This window comes from Hyperoodon ampullatus, assembly GCF_949752795.1.
Source record: "Hyperoodon ampullatus genome assembly, chromosome: 2".
Taxonomy (NCBI): domain Eukaryota; kingdom Metazoa; phylum Chordata; class Mammalia; order Artiodactyla; family Ziphiidae; genus Hyperoodon; species Hyperoodon ampullatus.
Window position 1 is genome coordinate 84701686 of NC_136915.1, and position 18390 is coordinate 84720075.

Below are 18390 nucleotides of genomic sequence, written 5' to 3' on the forward strand. Positions count from 1 at the left end.
CCACCGCAATGAGAAGGCCATGCACCGCAACGAAGAGTAGCCTCTGCTCGCTGCAACTAGAGAAAGCCCGCGCGCAGCAGCAAAGACCCAACACAGCCAAAAATAAATAAATAAAATAAACGTATTAAAAAAAAAACTCTTTGTTTCCAGAAAGTGGATAAAAATATCTTACTATTCTAGATTAAATAGATCTCTCCACAGCTAAGCATGTTATCTGGGAACTGCATTCCCTTTGTTTCAGCCTCTTTAAACATACCCACCTTTAACAAATGTGTGGATTAAGCATTGCACATGGTATAATGTTTCAGTATATTTTAGTTATGAATTGCCCAACACTTTATCAGGAAAGTAAATAGCACTGGGATTAAAAAACTTTAAGCCATCTGGGTAAGCAGTACTTTCATTGTACAGGATCGTTTTGCTCACACAGCATTGCTTATACATCATGTACGATTCTGGGGTCCACACATTGAGCCCTGGCTTCAGTTTCCTGGTGTCAAGGACACAGTCCCCCTTGCATGGCCCAGGTTCATCACCAGTGGGAAGAAGAACACTGTCTTGTTTTTCTTCTCTTCAATAACACCTAGATCCACATCCCACGGGACCTGTAGAAGCTGTGTCTCAGCTCAAAGCAAAGGACAGTGATGCCTCCCACACACTTGCTGAAAACCCATCTGGATCAAGGTGAGGGGAGGCCCTCCTCAACCTTCCCAAGGACTCCCTCCACCTCCCCTCCAACCCCGTGGTCAGTCCCTGATCCCAGTCTGCCTCCAGGGGGTCCCAACCTGGGCCAGTCCTGGAAGAAGGGTTGCTTTTCCCTGGGGGAGCATCGAGAAGGCTAGCTGAGGCCCAGATGGCCCTGACCCAAGGGAACACACAGTACCCAGAGTCATCTTTCAATGACCTTTGCTCAGGGAGGAGGCAGGATGTGAAAAGTCCCCCAATCCTTCCTTTTCGGCTCTACGATGTGTTAATCTTATTATTTCCAGATATTTTTCCTAATAATAGTTGCTTGATCTAATGTAAGAGTGAGTCTGTGTTCCCTGAACACACAGTAGACAAGGGGAAATAATCTAGAAAAGAGTAAGAAAACAGAATAGTTGGAATTAAATACATTTTTTTACCTGGATGATTCTCACAGTTGATAATCCACCATGATGGCATATATATTGGAGAGGAACAAATAAAACTATCCTTATTTTCAGACGACATATGGCCTACGCAGAAAATCCCAAAGAATCTTTTTTAAAAAGCCCAAAACAAAAATGAAGCAAGCAAACAAACAAAACCCATCTAGCACTAATAGCTTAGCTAGGTCGCAGGATACAAGGTCAACATTCAAAAATCAATCGTATTTCTATATACTGTCAACGACCATGTGGAAGCCAAAATTAAAAACATAATACTGTTTATACTATCCCTGTAAATAAAATATATAGGCATAATTATAACAAAAGATGTACAGGACTTGTTTACTGAAGACTACAAAAAGCTGATGAAAGAAATTAAGGAAGATGTAAATAAAGGGAAAAACATACCGTGTTCACAGCTTCGAAGACCCAACCCGGTAAAGATGTCAATTCTCCCCAAACTGACCTATAGGTTTAACACAATTTCTATCAAAACCCCAGCAAAATTTGTGTAGGTTTTGACAAGATTATTATAAATATATGTGGAAAGGCAAAGGAATTAGAATAGCTGAAACAATTTTAGAAAAGAAGAATAAAGAGGAAGGAATCACTCTACCCAATTTTAAGATTTACTATATAACTACAGTAATCAAGACAATGTGTATTATGGAGGAATAAATACCCAGACCAATAAAACAAAATAGATAAGCTAGAGATAAATCCACACCAGTACAGCCAACTGATTTTTTTTTCCAATGGATATTTTTATTATTTATTTAATAGATCACCAACTTCATCTCCCTCCCCACCAACAACTGGCATTTCATTTTGTTTCCATGCTGAGTGGTGAAACAATGACAAAGCTAATCAGAATAAGCTAACTAAGCTAACACAGCTCACTTTCTTTTAACAGGCATAATATAAATATACGCACTCTAGAATGCACAATGGTTTAGCCTCTAAGAAATTCAAATGGAAACTTGAAGAATGTAGGCAAATGCAGGGTGCAGTAAAGGTGAGCTGAGATGCCGTACAACTGTTTAAGGGTTCCTGGCGCTATATCTCTTGGCCACTAGCGAAATCTTGACCTGGGGGAAGATATTAGCTAATGCCAAGTGGAGAAGCAGGAAGCACTAAGTTGACTTAGGGGTTATGCACAGGAACCAAAAGGCAGGAAAGTACTAAACATTGCTGAGAGCATCCACCACCCCAGGAAGGACTTTACCTTCCAGGAGCTCTAAGCTGGCACCACCTCCAGTGCTCACATGGCTGACTTTATCCTCCGTGTTCCATTTGGCACAGCAAGTAGCAGTGTCTCCCCCACCTATGATGGTGATGCAGCCCCTGGAAGTGGCTTTCACCACCTCATCCATGAGGGCTTTGGTTCCTCGGGCAAAAGCTTCCCATTCAAATACACCCACAGGTCCATTCCACATGATTTGCTTAGCCCGAGCAACAGCCTCAGCATACTTTTTGCTACTCTCAGGACTGCGGTCCAAGCCCATCCAGCCAGCAGGTATGCCAGAGGGCACAGTGGCTTGGCCAGTCTTGGCATTCTCATAAAACTTATCAGCAGTGACAAAGTCAATAGGCTAGGTAATCTTCACACCATTCTTCTCAGCTTTGGATATCAGGTCTTTGATGATCTTGGATCCCTCTTCAAACAGAGAAGTGCCAATCTCCATGTTGTTGAGCACATTAAGGAAGGTAAAGGCCATTCCACCACCAATAATCATCTCACTGACTTTGTCCAGCATATTATTGATCAGCTGGATCTTGTCTGCAACTTTAGCTCCGCCCAACTTTAGATGGCCAGGAAGGGTTGCTCTGGGCTCTCCAAGGCCCAGGCAAAGTAGTTCAGCTCCTTCTTCATCAAAAAACCTCCAGCCTTCTCTGGCAGATTTACTCCCACCATGGAGCTGTGGGCTCGGTGAGCAGTGCCAAAAGCATCATTGACATAGACATCCCCTAGCTTGGAAAGCGAAGCTTGGAAGGCTTCTATTTTGGCTGGCTCAGCTTTAACCTTGTTCCCAGAAGCATCTTTTCCCTTCCCTTCTTCCTCCACATGAAAGCAAAGGTTCTCCAGCAGGATGACAGACCCAGCAGCTGTGTCAGCACAAGCTTTCTCCAGTTCTGGGCTCACGCAGTCCTTCAAGAACAAAACATCCTTGACTAGCAGAGATTTGAGTTCTACAGCAACTGGTTGCCAGTGCTTGTCAGGCATGGGGACACCATCAGGCAGGCCCAGGTCAGCCAACTGATTTTTGACAAAGGAGCAAAAGATACTCAATGGAGAAAGGATAGTTTTTTTAGAACAGAAAACACTGGAACAATTCAATATTTATAGGCAAAAAAAAAAAAAGAACTTCGAACCAAACCTCACACCTTTTACAAAATTAACTGAAAAATGACCATAGATTTAAATGTAAAATTATAAACTTTTAGAAGAAAACACAGAAAACCTTCAAACCTAGGGAAAAATGAAGAGTTCTTAAACATGACACTACAAGCACAGTCCATAAAAGAAAAAATTAAGTTGTACTTCATCAAAATTAAAATCTTTTTTTCTGCGAAAGACCCTGTAAAGAGGATGAAAAGACATTCTATAGACAAGTAGAAAATATTTGCAAAGGGCTCATGTCTAGAACACCAAGAACTTTCAAAACTCAACACTAGCCAGGGGTTGGGGGGGGTGGGGGGTGGTAACTATAAAGGTGTAGCACCAGGGATATCTTTGTGGTGACAGAACTGTTCTGTATCTTGACTGTGATGGTTGTTATGTGAATTTACACATGTGAAACAATTCTGTAGACTCATATGTAAAACAAAGGAAATCTGAACAAGATCTGTGCCTTTTACTAATGTGAGTTTCCTGGCTGTGGTATTGTCCTGTAGTTATGTAAGTATTACCACTGGGGGAAATTGGGTGACGGTACACACAACCTCTCTGTACTATTTTTTGCAACTTTCTTAAAGTCTATAATTATTTTCAAATAAAAAGTCTTTAAAAATGGTTGCCTGGATGGTCCTCACTGGTTGATAATCCTCAGGATAACTGTGACTTTCCTCTCCCACTGTAGACAGCGGATCTTCACAGGGACGGACTGAGGCTTCTACCTCTTTGTGACTTGCAATATGCTGACCACAGATGCGTTCAATATGTTTCTAAATGACGGCTGTCCTTGACCTCCTTTGGTTCCCTCCTCCTACTGGGATGTCTGCCCCCGTGCCTTTACTTACAACTGCCTGAGGTTTCCATCAGCCAGGCCCTGATGAGCCCCACTTGTTCCAGATTCTTCAGACCCCGCCAGTGACAGCAGGCTAGTCCGAATGAAAATTCCATTCTGTACTATTCTTTGCCTTCCAAGGGAGGGAAGTTCTTTGAGGTGGGACCTCCTTCTGTCATGTGCACCCCTATATCTCCATCCCCTAGAATGGTGCCCAGAATAGTAGGGACTCAGAAAATATTTATGGACTGAGGGACTGGCTATCCATTAAACAAATATAAAAATGAAAAGAGCAGAAACGATCTTGCATGCCAAATTAAGGAGCAGGTCTACAAGTCTCTCCCCAGGAAGGAGGCAGCAACCTCCTTTACAGGCATGTGTCTTATTCAAGGCCACCTAACACACATTCAAGGGCCACCTTGTCTGCAGCAATTGCTCCCTCAGGATTCCTACAAATACTGCAAAGAAGGGGCACTGTGCAGTGCCCTCTGATGAATTCTGTTCAAAAGCATTTACTGAGCCACACTGCCTGCAATGGGGATTCAGAGGTGAGCAAAGCCTGCTTCCTGCCCTGAAGAAGTTCCTGGTACAGTTGGGGGAGACAGACAGGCAAACAGATCATTCCAATAGGTGAGCCCAGGGTGCTAGGACAGTGAGCAGAGTGGAATCCCAATCTAGCCCAGGGGTGACAGGGAAGGTTCCCCAAGGCATAAGACAGATGGGGATATGGGCAGATAATCACCCCTGAGAGCATAGTCTCTGTCAGGCTCTGGGCTAAACACCTCAGTGAGCCCTCTACTACACCAAAAGGAAAGTTTATTCTTTCTACTCACCTGAATCTGGAGAACAAGTAGCATTAGGCAGCTAAGAGGAAGGGAAAGTGTGCTCCCAGGCCAAGACAGCATCATGAGAAAAGGCAGGGAGGTGTGCTCCACCATCCGGTGGGGCCCGCCAGCACAAATCACTTGTATCACTGGGTGACAACTTGACTGTGATTAAGGAGGGAAAGGAACCAGAAGTAGTTGACAGGAGCCAGACCATGGAAAGCTTCATTTGCTGCTCCCACGAATGCCAATGGCCTTGAGACTGGGCTCTGTGGAAGCCTGGCAATTGCGTGGCTAGGCCACGGTTGCTGCAAATGTTTGGTTCAAATTTCATTCAAAATGTATTTAGGAGAATGTAGCAGATGCTGTTGGTGCCCTGCCTATACCTCCTGCTTCTTAACATTTCAGGGCACACCTGCACACTCTAAAGGGCCAGCTCTTGCATTTCTTTGACTGAGAGTTTTCTCTGACCACCAGGGTCCCCTGTGCCTGGCCGCATGGCTGGTTGCCCACACCGCACAGCCCTCAAACAATGCAGTTGGTTATAAATTGCCAGCTTCATTTCCCCACAGGAGAAATAATACTGGGCCACGTGTCCTATGCTGGCTCCCAGAGTTCCCCGGTGGCATTACGCTCTGTTTGTTCATGGTGGAACTTACTCGATGATCTTCCCTTTATTGGCTGCCTTCCATCCCCATTCTCATGCCCCCAGCCCCTGCAGGAGTCTCCTGGGAGCTCTTCCCAGATAAATAGCTTCATTTAAATCCTTGTGTCAAGGTCTGTTTCTACGGTAGCCCAAATTAAGACACACTCCCACACACACACTGAATGTCTCTGGTAGGATTCAAAGAAACTGATAACAGTGAAGAAAAATACTGGGGAGAACAATACTGGTTGAGGATGAGGTGGAGGGAGATTTATTTGTCACTAAATATCCTTCTTTTACCTTTTGGCTTTTGGACTCTGTCCATGGATTTTTCTTTTTTTAAAAAAAAAGCTACCCAAAATATGTACTTTAAATCATTAAAAAATCAACTGTAATTTTATATCAACATAGTCACATGTGCTTTATATCAAATGCTAACATATCAGAGACCACAAATGCACTAATTCATGTCGCTGGGCAAATGCTCTTTGATACAGTGAGAATTGATCTTTTCTTCTGATTTGGTTCATGATTTTCAATATTTAATAAAGGTGTCACTGATTAGAAAGATTGTAGCTCTGTACGGGTGATTTCTTAAAATCCAGGTCTATGTATGCCCTCTTGCATCAATTTGTACAGATACATGACCATGGTAAACTGAATAACCAAATGCAGGCTGACAAAACCTAGGTGGTCACATTCACTCCCTACTGCATAATGGTTAGCTGTGCAGTCAGGATAATACTGCATGAGCACCTATCTTAAATTTGAGCTACTTCTGATGTGAATTTTACATTTAACATAAGCAATGAAAGCAGTTAGATATTGTTAATGATTCAATATTAGACTCAATATTTTCTCCTACTCTGCATTCAAGAACTTGGATTTGTTTAATTTAGAGCATCCTGAGATGGCAAGGCAAGATGTGTAAAAATAAAACATAAAGATGTTGCTAGTTTTATTACTTATATCTTGAGCCAAACTTTCTCAACACTGGGCAACAGAAACAAATACAGGAATAAATTGGATGCTGAGGCTGATCTAAAACTGCAAGTGCACCATAATCAAAAAGTCTACAAATAATAAATGTTGGAGAGGGTGTGGAGAGAAGGGAACCCTCCTACACTGTTGGTGGGAATGTAAAGTGGTGCAGCCACTATGGAGACCAGTATGGAGGTTCCTTAAAAAACTAGAAATAGAGTTGCCATATGATCCAGCAATCCTACTCCTGGGCATATATCCAGAAAAGATGAAAACTCTAACTTGAAAAGATACATGCACCTCAATGTTCATTGCAGCACTATTTATAATAGCCAAGACATGGAAGCAACCTAAATGTCCACTGACAGATGAATGGATAAAGAAGATGTGGTACATGTACACAATAAAATATTACTCAGCCATAAAAACGAATGAAATAATGCCACTTGCAGCCACATGGATGGACCTGGAGATTATCATACTAAATGAAGTAAGTCAGACAGAGAAAGACAAAGTATATGATATCGCTTATAGATGGAATCTAAAAAAATGATACAAATGAACTTATTTACAAAACAGAAATAGACTCACAGACACAGAAAACAAACTTATGGTTACCAAAGGGGAAAAGGGTGGGGGAGGGATAAATTAGGAGTTTGGGATTAACAGATACACACGACTATAGATAAAACAAGGACCTACTGTATAGCACAGGGAACTATATTCAATACCTTGTAATAACCTGTAATGGAAAAGAATCTGAAAAAGACCATATATATATATTATATATATATATTATATATAATATATATATGAATCACTTTGCTGTACACTTGAAACTAAACTAACATTGTAAATCATCTATACTAAAATAATTAATGAATTAAAAAATAAAAACTGCAAGTGCATCCATGACCATAAATGTCAAATGTTTATGCTTTTGAAAATAGCCTCATTATTCAGAGTGGCTGGCTTTAGAGCAAGCAAATGTTATAAACAGATGCCTGTAAAGTACATGTCTACCAATAAAGTAACTTCCCATCTTTCTTCTACTGGTGTTCAATGCAATATTTTACTTGAAAAACAAGTTACATTTCCGGATGTTTGGACCTCTGATGTGGATAACAGTGACCAGTGGAGGCTCCTGGCTAGACCAGAGCTGTGGTCAGATGCGTGTGTTTCAGGCAGCCCACCCCAAGGGCCGGAGGAAGAGGGGGTTTCAGGGAGTGAGCCTGCAGTCCTCCGCATCCTGGAAAAGCACCTGGGAGGTAGCGTGAAGTCAGGCTGGAGACTGATTTGGCACTGAAAGCTTGACAGAGAGTGGTGATGTCTCGGGTGTGGGTGCAACAGTCCAGGGAAAACACATTGAATAAGAAGAGAAATAGTCAAGTGTAAGGCCTGAGAAGCAATGCCATGGCACCATCATCCCATCTCCCCACAGGCATAAGCACTGACTTCACAGCCAGACCAAAATCATCTCCAGGAGTAGGATTTTGGATTCAACCTCCTTGAATAAGGAGGCCCTAAAATAAAACTGCGTATATAGCAGCTGTGTTATAAATGCTTCTTGGTTGATTTATTCCAAAAGACAAAGGACTGTATTACAATAAGAGCTCCATTCAAACAAATTAATCAAAATTTCCATATCATATCCAAACTTGCTTAAATGTCTCTACCTAGACAAAGATAGCAATTGGCACTTTAAAGAAAAATTATTATGATTTTTTTTAATTGGGAAGGGTCTACATACACCAGCTACTTTTAAACGGGATCTTTTCTCATCAATGAATGAAAGAGAGAGAAAGAATAGAGGGAGAGAGGGAGGGAGGAAGGGAGGGAGGAAGGAAGGAAGGAAGGAGGGAAGGAAGGAAGGGAGGAAGGAAGGAAGGAAGGAAGGAGGGAAGGAAGGAGGGAAGGAAGGAAGGGAGGAAGGAAGGAAGGAGGGGAGGGAGGGAGGGAGGAAGGGAGGGAGGGAGAGAGGAAGGGAGGGAGGGAGGAGGAAGCGAGGGAGGAAGAGAGGAAGGGAGGGAGGGAGGGAGGGAGAGAGGAAGGGAGGGAGGGAGAGAGGAAGGGAGGGAGGGAGGAGGAAGGGAGGGAGGGAGGAGGAAGGGAGGGAGGGAGAGAGGAAGGGAGGGAGGGAGGGAGAGAGGAAGGGAGGGAGGGAGAGAGGAAGGGAGGGAGGGAGGGAGGAAGGGAGGGAGGGAGGGAGGAAGGGAGGGAGGGAGAGAGGAAGGGAGGGAGGGAGGGAGGAAGGGAGGGAGGGAGGAGGAAGGGAGGGAGGGAGGGAGGGAGGGAGGGAGGAGGGCATAGTTCGTATTTAACCAGGCCCCACAGAAGCCACATCACATAGAGGAACATAATGACTACTCCCCCACACATCTTGGTTTCTTTCCCCACTGCTAATAGTTCATAACTGGACTCTGAATAATTCCTTTCTTCTCTCTCCCGCCTGCTCCACTCCTGTCCCCAACCCCTTCCTGGTTTCCAAAGCAGAACCTGGGCCTCCCTGGGTGGCGCTCACCAGCCAGCTTAAGAGAGTCCCCCAGCTTATCTTCCAGGACCCAGCCCCATGCAGCTACTCCCTGAAGGGTCACAGTGGGGGGCCTGGAGGAGGACCCCAGCCTCCTTTCATGTTGAGTGTGCACTTGCCCTCCTGGTTTCTTTTCCTGGATGGGGACAGAACCACAAAATCAGAGAAATGTCCTCTGCGGAGACGTGATTCCTGTCCTTCCCCTCCTAAGGTGACTTCCCTGCCACCCTCACTGTCACTGTCATCCCTGCTGGCTGGACTCTGACCCATGTGGCCAGGTTGGGGACACGGAGGTCCCTCAGGTCCTCTCTCTGTCCCCATTGCTATCTGTGCAAACACTGGTTGAGATGGATGTCACAGGAAGCTTGGACCAGGAAAGAAGTCACAGAAGGGCAATGCTGTAGGGGAGGGAGAGAGGGAGGAGGGTGCTGCCTTGGGGTGAGTGGGGCCCTCCGGAGCCATCCCAAGCACAGGCCTTGGGTCCACAGCTCCACCATTGGGAAGTTAAAGAACCTAAGCTTCAGGGGCCCTCGCTTGCATTTCCAAAACCCTGTGCTTAATTTCATACTTGTAATTTCATATTTTTCCTTAAAGAAGGCATTCCCACATTATGAAGACTTCAAGGACTCCCAAACCAGAGCCAGCCCTTGCCACCAGCTGATCCTGAACCACTTTTCTCCTGCTGCCACCTGCCAGGGTTGCTCTCCACACCTGGCCACTGCTAGTTTCCCAAATCACTACTTCCCCCACTCACTGGTCTCCTGATTCCTTGAACACACCAGGCGGTGGCCAAGGCCTCAGGGCCTTAGCACTGGCTGTTCCCCCTTCGTGGAATGTTTCCCAGCTCCCCTCCCAGGTGCTCACCTTCTTGGTGTTGACTCAGGTGGTACATTCTCTGTGGACCCCACGGTGGAACCTGCTGCTCCCTTCCCCCTGCACTCACCCTTACCCTCTTTACCCTGCCAATTTTCCACATCATTTGTCATCTGTTTACACACTTCAGAATCTAGTTATTTACCTTTTCTGTCCCTCCCCACACTAGAATGGAAGTTCCATGAAGGAAGGGAAATTCAGTATTGGTTTTGTTCATTGGTGAGTTCCTAGCACCTAGTACATAGTGTAGAGTAGTCACTTGGTTAATATTTGTCTTATAAATGCATTAAGTTGCAGAGCCTGAGTCAAGGACCCTGCCTGCTGTAGTTGGGGGCTGGCTCTGGCCAAATGAGAGAAGGTTGCTTCTCAGAGGTGACTTGGCTTTATGAGCTGGGCCAGGGCCCGGGCCCACAAGCTGAGGCCATGGGCACCAGTACATCCTGAGCCTGCCTGTCTGCTGCAGGAGGCATTGTCTGGCCCTGGACGGTGCTGCCACCTAAGAATGAGTGTTCCCCAGAAACGGTGAGGCTAGGATGGGGAGGGGCTGGAGCGTGTGTGTCTCACTGGGGCTGGGAACCAGGGGACTTCCAGGAGTGTGTCCACTCCTACAAAAGTACAGCCAGTTACCAATATAGCAAAGTGCAAAGATGTTTATTCAGAGCTGGCGCTAATTTCCTGCCTTCGCACATCTGGCAGACACCTGCTGGCCTGACTGCGGGGGGTGCAGTGGTGGAGCTCCCAGGAATGAGGGCCTTGTGTCATTTTAACCCCCGCCCCGAGGACACATCTCTGAGTGGTATTTGATCCTGGCGCCAGGAAAAGGGCGTGCGTCTATGAGGTACACGGAGTGGGTGACACCAAGATGTCCACGGAGCCCATGATCCCCAGTCAGCTAGTCAGGACCCCCTCCCCCTGCAGACAATGCTGATGACACGATCTGGGCTTTATATAGCAGTTTAGGGTTGCCAAAGCTTTTGTCATAGCCTCTTTCATTTCGTGATCAGCCAAACCTGGAAGACAGACAGACCAGGAAACACCATCCTGTTTTCCACAGGAAGAACGTGAGGCTGAGTAGTTAAGGGGTGCGGGGGTCACAGAGCCAACACACGTCAAGACCAGACAGGCTGCACCCTGTCCTGTGTGCTCAGCGACAGGGGCCTCTGACACTCCGGGTTTAACACTGGTGACAACTATTTCCCAAAACTTCCAAGCCACCTGAGTGCAGAGACTTATCCCTGGGGCTACATGAGGGGTGAGTCACTCCACAGGCAGAAGAGTGATACTGGCCTCTCAGCACCCAGAGCACACCCACCAGCTATTCTCTAATCTCTAATGGGCCACAGTGATTACCAAAAAGGAACAAAAACAAAACCACTGTTTCTTTTTGGAAAATGGTCATCAACTGAGAGTCAGTAAAAATTGAAGAGGCAATCATGGGGTGGGGGGTAATTTCATGATCAGGAGGAGCATGGCTGTGATGGCAGGAGCACTGGCAGCTGTCTTCTCTTCCGCACTTGCCAGGGGTCAGACCTGGCGCTGCATGCTTGACACATGTATCTCATTTACGCCTCCCAACTGCTCCAAGACTGGGTAATATTGTTATTACCATTTAACAGATAGGGAAACTGAGGCCTAGAGATGCATTCCGTGCTTAAAGCCTTACAAGTGTTAAGTGGTGCAGCCCAGACTCAAATTTTGAGTCTGTGGCAAAGACTGTGTTCTCAAAGTCTATATCGTATGCATTGTATGGCCCCTCCATGCAAATGTCTTCTAGCAGCTGTGTGGGCTCCCACACTTCTGAAGTCACCCACAGATGACAGTGGTCTCAGACTGCATCCTATCTCTTCTCTCAATTCATTCTGTCTGTCTGTCTCTGTCTCTCGGTCTCACTCTGTCTCTGACTGTCTCTGTCTTTCTCCTCCCCTCCTCACTCTCCACTCTTCCCCCTCTTATCTCAGGGCCTTCTGCTCTTACCTTCTCTTTCTTGGGCTGACTGCGAAAAATCAAAATTCTCTCTCCTGATCATGCAGAATAATCCATTCATTCAACAGATGGCTTGGGGTGACTGTTTTGTGCCAGTCCCTGTTCTAGACACTGGAAACATGGCAATGAACAAAACTGATGTGAATCCCTGACTTAATGACGTGATCGTGCTTGTGGAGAGATGGACAGAAAACACATATGCGAGGGCAAGTCAGGCAGGTGCTGCTGAGGGGGAAATAAGGCAAGGGGAGGTGGAAGGTTGGGATGGGGCCATGCTTTGAGATGCGGGGATGAGGGGAGGCCTCCCTGAAGACAAGGCATCTGGGCCAAGGCCAGAGCCCAGTGAGGGGGGAGTCATGTGACTGACAAACATCCCCAGTGACGGGAATGAGCTTGGCATTGTCACCAGATTTAGCAAAAAAAGAAACGAGAAAGAAAGCAAAGGTTGGACATTCTGTTAAATATAAATTTCAGATAAACAAGAAGTAATTTAACTTGGGACATACTTATACAAAAAAATCATTTGTTGTTTATCTGAGACTGAAATGTTACTGGGAAACCTGTATTTTATCTGGTGACCCTAGCCTTGGATGTTTACAGAGCAGCAAGAGACCAGTGTGGCCAGAGTGGAGGCAGCAAGGCGAGGATGGAGGAAGGTGACGGAGGGGGAAACTGGCAGAGGGGAGGGTGGTTGATATTTCATGCCCAGAGAAGCCATCTAGGTATGCTTCCAGATTTTCCAGTGCAATTTTCTCCCGGCAGTTCAAGAGAAAAACGTGTGCTAAGAGCTGTGAAAGAGGAGATGGGAGAGAACGCATCGCAGGGGGAATTAATCTAGCCTGGGTCATAAAGACGTTTATGTCTGCAGCACCTGTTCTCCAAAGAAGGTGAAACCCTGGGAAACCCCCAGCATCAACGTGATGTTGGTCTTTTACCCAGCACAGAAGCTGGATCCCGAGCAGACTAACTGAAGGGGACGGCATGGGGTGTGAACCGGAAGCCCAGAGATGAAGTCGTAGAAGGTCTGGGGCCTCCCCCACTCCCCTCACGATGGGTGGGGAGGTGGAATTGCAGGTCAGCCAGGCCTCCTGGGCCCCTGGTGGCTGTGGGTAGCCGGGAGTCAAGCACTTGCCATTGGCGGAGCAGCTGATTTGGTTCTCTGAGCTGGGAGGAAACCTTTGGGACTGATCTGAGCAGTAAGTATTAAGGCTGAAAAACAGAAAACCCCCTTTGAGGTTAAAATGTAAATAACCCAAGGGGCCTCATCCTGGCTGACTCTGGGATGTAGAGAGCAGCCAGATAGATCAGAGTAGACATTTCAGGGAAATTCCACTGTAAACCCAAATACCTACTTCACAGATCACCTTGAGAATTAAATGAGGTGATGGATGTAAAGCACTGGGCTTGGTACCTATGACATTAAATATTCGATGTCCCTTCTCCTTTCTAACAAAAGGAGTTACCTCCCTTCCCAAGTCCTGGGACCTGCGTGGACCTTGAGGGCCTCACAAAAATAAAAAACAATGAAACTAATGTTGGATCCCGGGCAGCCTTGAAGCTCAGCACCACATCTGGATCTCTTCCCTTTCCTGTAAATAATCCTCATGTGACCCCATGAGATTAAAGAGCATGGCATATAGCAGCTGCCTAATACATTTTGCTCAGTGAAGAGCATGGAAATAAACGGCCTCCTTGTTAAGGTTCTCCTGTAGTTGGATTTCTCACATTCAAATCATCAGAAGAGGAAGTAGAGCCGCCTGAGTGGGGCTATTAGAGAATTAAGAGCAAGCTGTCCCCACCCTTCCCAGTTCAGGGACATTGCTTCATTGCCCTAGTGAAAAGCAGGCCAGGGAAGCCACAGGGGCGGCACTGCAGTTGCCTTATAAGGACATTCACCAAGCCTGCCAGGTGTGTCAGCCCGAAGTCCAAGAGGAGGCCAGTGACAGCCCCACATGGGTGGCAAGTGAGAGTTTTCTCACTTCCCTCCCCCCTTACATGTTTCATATGTTTTAAATTATTATCTCATTTACCTTGGCAATTGAGAAAATGATTTCTGAGTTTAAAAAAAAAAGGGTTCCCATAAGCTATCACTTCAGTAGTGAAGGAAAGTCTCTCTCTACTTTTTTGGGAGGCATGGGGAACAGGGGGTTGGCAATGAAATAAAGAAAATGAAGGTCTGTGGAGAGATCCCCTTGAGAATTAACACACAGCAGCACCTCCAAGACAAGACAATGTCCACAGTGATAGAGAGCCTCACCACAAGGGCGGCCACAGGGAGACCCAGGCTCCTCCTGTTGTCTCCCAGCAAAGACCAGCCAGCGATGGGTGGTCTCGGAGAAAAGTGGGCCTTTTGAAATATACTAAGGGGAACGAAGGTAGGCCTGACCAGAGGTGGCATACAGTCGTAGTTAAGAGATTGGAGTTTGAAATCATACAGATCTTGACTTCACCACTTTAGCTGGGCGAACTTGAGCAAGTTAATTAATCTTTCTAAGTCTTACTTGCCCCTTGTGAAGTATCTGTTCATTTCACAAACATCTACAAAGCATTCCAATGCTTTACATTAACTCATCGAATTTTCATAAACAGCCTGTGAAGTAGACCCTATTATTATCCCCATTTTACAGATGAGGCAAGTAACCTGCCCAAGGTCACACAGCCAGTCACTGGCAGAACCAAAATTTGACCCCAGATAGTTGGGCTCCTGGGCCTGTGCCCTAAAGCCCTAAGCTCTGCTGCTGAGAGTTTATTCAGCACCTGGGGTCAGGGAGCGGGGAGTTCTGGAGGATTCAGTGGACCTGGTAATGTAAGAGCTCTCACCACGGTGCCCTGCGCATGGTAGATGCCCAGTGAATGTGACCTATTATTACCACCACCACCACCCCCGTTAATCTCCCCGTTAAGTAGTGGGAGATTACCCAGAGCAGACTCTGAGAGGAAGACTCTAAGGGCAGGTGGTTTAGTAAGACTGGCCCTGGAAGAAACTGATAGGAGAGTGAGGGAAGAAGGCCATGGAAAGGGAAGGACCCAAGGTTGTGAGATTTCAGGCGGAGTCTCACAAGGGAGAGACTTGTGAGTTTGTCCCCATCGAGGCAAGGAGCTGGACTTCATGCTCACAAACTCTGTCAGCCCCTGGCTAAGGGGAGCCCTGAGGAAATGGAAACTCCCAGGCACCTCTGGGCTCTGCACCTGTAGGCAAAGCAGTGTAGTTACCAGGTGGCAGTCTTCCAAAGAGAGTGGCTGGTGTGGGGCCATTAGAAGAAAAGCAGCCACCCACTCACCACTGCAGTTGGTCCCTAGGTTGGAACTGATATTCATCATCTCCTTCCTCCACCATTCTTTCTAGATTTCCCCCACTCTCCACCAGCACTTCTACTGGTTTAGGTGGCTTGTTTGCTGAAGTGGACAGACTTTTATCCCTGAAGAGTCTGAACCCTTGGTTACCATGCTCTTATCAGTTTGTAGCTGCAATAATTGCCCACCTACAGCTAAAACTGGGCACCAAGATATGGTCCCAATAAATCCTCTAATTTCCAAACCTATTCCTTCCTGTCCCCATGATGCAGCAGCAACCCTACCTCCTCATGATGATCAGGGTCATCTGCTCTGCCATGATGGGTATATGCGTTTTTCTCATTTCTGTAACCATGGTGATTCCATTTCATCGGCCCATTGTGCTGGCACTGGGAAGGCTGAGAACAGGTCACATCATCCTGTCCAGCTGATTGTTGAGTCCCTGATTCTGTAGTAGATTCTCTCTGGTGAGCATTCATAGATGATGTAACAACCCCTACACTTTGGGCCCCCTCTGTATGCTCTTCTCCCATATCACCTTATCTCCAATCTTCCAATATTGCTCCATCCAAACCCCTGACCCACCAGCCGAACCACTTGCCACAGCTCAGGACTCACAGCATAGTCTTAGCTAAAGCCATTTCTCTCTCTTCACAAACTGGAAGACTAATACAGTGCCTGCAGCTCTGCCCATGGGGGAGGATTTTCTCCTGCCCTCCTATTCTTTTCAGAGTCCCCTGAGTGGAGCTGTAATGCAGAACAGTCTGTTTTCAGCTCACACCAACAGACCCAGTCAACCCCTCCATGAGTTAGGCCTGGATTTTCTTCTCTTCCTTTGCCAACTGGTCATAGGAAACCCCTGGCCATCGGCATGAGCTTAGAGAGAGGCATCAATGCAACATAAGCAGGTGATACGTGAGACTGTTCAACTTGGTCAGTTAGCGTTCTCATGCCCTCTGGACTTGCCCAGGCCCACTCTTAGCTGCACCATGATCACTTTAAGATGAATTATGCTGGGCTTCTCCAGCCTTATGACTTGGTGGGAATGACAGCCCTCAGTCCATGATAGGTAGCTCTGGATGCACATGTATTTGACGACTTCTGGCAAGATGCTCAGTCTCTTCCCAGGTTCAGTAGCCAGGCAAGAGCTTCCATTCAAAAAGTGCATAATTTCTTGCAACAGATAGCATGTCCTTGCTCCAGAGCCTAGAGATCTGCACTGCAACTCCCCCAATACAACTTGTCAGAGACACCACATAGTGCTCTCATTTATCACAAGATACCTCCATCACTATGGGATTTTCCAGTTCACATGGCCCAAGTGGCAGGACAGCTTATACTACAGCCTGGACCTGCTGCAGAGCCCCCTCTTGCTCTGAGACCCAATCAAAATTGCCAGCAACATGAGTCCTCTGATAAATGGGATGGAGCAGTTGTCCCAAGTGCAATACATATTACCTCCAGCACCTGAAGGACTTCCAAAGAGCTGTGCTTCTTTCATGGTTGTAAGAGGTGCAGATGCATTCACTGGTCCTTTACCTTGGAGAGAATGTTGTTCAGCATAGTCCAGAACACTGGAGCCTAAAAACTTTACCAATATGGCTGGCCCATGGAATCTCTGTAGGGTTTATTTCCAACATTCTAGAACACATGTATCCTCCCAGGGCATCCAGAGATGCCACTTTCAGTTTGCCAAGTCCAATCAACATAAAGACATCAACATGGTGGACCAAAGGGCAAAGCACTTAGAGTTTCCTAAGAAGGAAAAAGGATGAAGTTCCAGGAGCCATTGTTAGATGAGCATGTCATCAACACCAAGGAAAAGTGTAAACTTGTATTAGTTAACCTTTTGTGATTAGGTAGAAAAGAAATTAGTGACCAATAGGAACCGGCCAGTGTTCTCTAAGACCAAGTCAGGCCAAGAGCACATGGGGAAGAGCAAAATAAAATCCAGAAATCAGTTCACTTTGTCTTGGTAATGAGTAAATAAAATAAAATGATGATTGAGAGTATAGGTAGAAGAGAGAAAACAAATGGATAAAATGTTTATTATTTGCTGATTTCATATACCCACACAATTCTTAACCACTGATAGTTGGAAATTAAATGTAATTTGTTCCCCTTTACTGGCGCAGGAATGGACTGTGAAAATGTTATCTTGTGTTTCTTAGGAGTTAGTGAAAGCTGGGGTCGAAAACGCAGGACAGGGCTTCCCTGGTGGCGCAGTGGTTGAGAGTCCGCCTGCCGATGCAGGGGACACGGGTTCGTGCCCCGGTCCGGGAGGATCCCACATGCCGCAGAGCGGCTGGGCCCGTGAGCCATGGCCGCTGAGCCTGAGCGTCCGGAGCCTGTGCTCCGCAACGGGAGAGGCCACAACAGTGAGAGGCCCGCGGACCGCAAAAACAAACAAATAAAAAAGAAAACAACCGCAGGACAAATTCCACATGATGCAAGGCTCTGCCACCAGGGGCTAATCCACCAAGCCAAGATGCCTCATGATGAAAAATTATCCCATATGGCAACGTGTTCCCCAAATGCCAGCAGAGATAAATCTCTCATATTGCTCTTTCAATCAACAAGAAGAAAAACTTTCCCCCTAACTGGCATTACCTATGATTTTTGCTGTTTCAAGAATAATATACCACACTGCTCATTGTAAAATCTTCAGAATATGAAATAGAGTGTGGAAGTCACTAAAAAGTCTAACTTGATCCAGTGATAATTACTGTTAATGGCTTACTAATACTCTTTTACTATTTTCTTGCTGAATGAAAGAATGAAAGGAAGGGTGGATGGGTAGATGGATAAAATGCTTTATAACCTGTCTCTTTCACTTGATATATTGCGCGCATTTTTCCTTGTAGAAACACATATCTAGAGATTTGATTCTCTTCTAACAAGT

The 18390-nt window shown here is 46.1% G+C and overlaps 1 pseudogene across 1 annotated transcript; it reads right to left on the reverse strand.

Moving 5' to 3' along the window:
- Nucleotides 1-2311: 2311 nt before the first annotated feature.
- On the reverse strand, nt 2312-16989 carry LOC307064708 (phosphoglycerate kinase 1-like; annotated as a pseudogene). The gene is made up of 4 exons: nt 16947-16989; nt 15476-15590; nt 13130-13403; nt 2312-3387 (listed from the first exon to the last, which is right to left on the reverse strand). The product of its transcript is annotated as a phosphoglycerate kinase 1-like (transcript).
- Between the last annotated feature and the right edge of the window lie 1401 nt (nt 16990-18390).